Below are 2,606 nucleotides of genomic sequence, written 5' to 3'. Positions count from 1 at the left end.
CATCGTTGTTGCATTGCTGATTTGTGTTTTCCTTGCATTTTCCCTCTAACACGACTATTTTGTCCTTAGGGGAACTTTAGTGCACTTTGCACTCACTTTTCAGGGTCTTGGGGAGGGTTATTTTTCTAACTCTCACTATTTTCTAATAGTCCCAGCGACCCTCTACAAGGTCACATAGGTTTGGGGTCCATTCGTGGTTCGCATTCCACTTCTGGAGTATATGGTTTGTGTTGCCCCTATCCCTATGTTTCCCCATTGCATCCTATTGTAACTATACATTGTTTGCACTGTTTTCTAAGACTATACTGCATATTTTTGCTATTGTGTATATATATCTTGTGTATATTTCCTATCCTCTCACTGAGGGTACACTCTAAGATACTTTGGCATATTGTCATAAAAATAAAGTACCTTTATTTTTAGTATAACTGTGTATTGTGTTTTCTTATGATATTGTGCATATGACACTAAGTGGTACTGTAGTAGCTTCACACGTCTCCTAGTTCAGCCTGAGCTGCTTTGCTAAGCTACCATTATCTATCAGCCTAAGCTGCTAGACACCCTATACACTAATAAGGGATAACTGGGCCTGGTGCAAGGTGCAAGTACCCCTTGGTACTCACTACAAACCAGTCCAGCCTCCTACATTGGTTGTGCAGTGGTGGGATAAGTGCTTTGAGACTACTTACCACTCTTGTCATTGTACTTTTCATAAGAGAAAAATATACAAAACAAGGTCAGTGTATATACACATAGCCAAAAAGTTTTGCATTTCCTCTTTTCACTCTTTTCTAAGTGCTGAAAAGTACTTCTAAACTTTCAAAAAGTTCTTAAAAGTTAAAAAAGTTTTTTTCTGTCTTTCCAAAAAGTTCTGAAAACTTTTTTCTCTTTGTCTATCACTTTAACTCTCTCTAAAAAAATGTCTGGCACAGGCCAAAAAGTTGAACTGTCCAAACTTGCATATGATCACCTTAGCTGGAAAGGAGCAAGGAGTCTCTGCATAGAGAGAGGTTTGAGTGTAGGGAAGAATCCTTCTTTAGAACTGTTAATTAATATGCTTAGAGTACAGGATAAGGCCATAAGTGCCCAATCTGTAGAAAAAGTAGCTAATGGTTCTCAATCTGATCCAGGGACTCCCCCAGGAAAAGGTTCAGGAAAGAAACTTCTCAGCCTGCCCATTACTAGACAGTCTAGCATAGTTCGTACAGAGGTTGAATCACATCATACTGATGATGTGCTCTCACATTATACTGGTAGCCAAGCTGTTAGGGTGCCCTCTGTAAGGGACAGGTCTCCTTCTGTTCATTCCCATCATACCTCTGTATCTAGAAATGTCCCTCCCACCCACCCTGATGACAGATTGTTGGAAAGGGAGCTCAATAGATTGAGAGTGGAGCAAACCAGACTGAAGCTCAAGAAGCAACAGCTGGATTTGGATAGACAGTCTTTAGAAATAGAGAGGGAAAGACAGAAAATGGGTTTAGATACCCATGGTGGCAGCAGCAGTATTCCCCATAGTCATCCTGCAAAAGAGCATGATTCCAGGAATCTGCATAAGATAGTTCCCCCTTACAAGGAGGGGGATGACATTAACAAGTGGTTTGCTGCACTTGAGAGGGCCTGTGCTGTACAGGATGTCCCTCAAAGGCAGTGGGCTGCTATCCTATGGCTATCATTTACTGGAAAAGGTAGGGATAGGCTCCTTACTGTAAAAGAAAATGATGCTAACAATTTCCAAGTTCTTAAGAATGCACTCCTGGATGGTTATGGCTTAACCACTGAACAGTACAGGATCAAGTTCAGAGATACCAAAAAGGAGTCTTCACAAGACTGGGTTGATTTCATTGACCAGGCAGTGAAGGCCTTGGAGGGGTGGTTACATGGCAGTAAAGTTACTGATTATGACAGCCTGTATAACTTAATCCTGAGAGAGCATATTCTTAATAATTGTGTGTCTGATTTGTTGCACCAGTACTTGGTGGACTCTGATCTGACCTCTCCCCAAGAATTGGGAAAGAAGGCAGACAAATGGGTCAGAACAAGAGTGAACAGAAAAGTTCATACAGGGGGTGACAAAGATGGCAACAAAAAGAAGGATGGTAAGTCTTCTGACAAGGGTGGGGACAAATCTAAAAATGAGTCTTCATCAGGCCCACAAAAACACTCTGGTGGGGGTGGTGGGCCCAAACCCTCCTCTAATCAGAACAAGGAAAAGAAACCATGGTGCTATTTATGTAAGATAAAAGGCCATTGGACAACAGATCCCAGTTGTCCAAAGAAAGGCACCACAGCTCCTACCACTACAACCCCTACTGCTACACCTAGTGTCCCTACTAATAGCAGTGGTGGTGGGAGCAAACCTACTAATAGCCAATCCAAGGGAGTAGCTGGGCTCACTTTTGGTAATTTAGTTGGGGTTGGTCTGATTAGGGAGACCACAGAGGCTACTTTAGTCTCTGAAGGGGCTATTGACTTAGCCACTTTGGTTGCTTGCCCCCATAACTTGGAGAAGTACAAGCAACTAACCCTAATAAATGGTGTTGAGGTCCAGGCCTACAGGGACACAGGTGCCAGTGTCACAATGGTGATTGAGAAACTGGTGCACC

The sequence above is a fragment of the Pleurodeles waltl genome, unplaced genomic scaffold, assembly GCF_031143425.1.
Source record: "Pleurodeles waltl isolate 20211129_DDA unplaced genomic scaffold, aPleWal1.hap1.20221129 scaffold_56, whole genome shotgun sequence".
In the NCBI taxonomy this organism is placed as follows: Eukaryota; Metazoa; Chordata; class Amphibia; order Caudata; family Salamandridae; genus Pleurodeles; species Pleurodeles waltl.
This window is presented reverse-complemented; position numbering follows the sequence as displayed.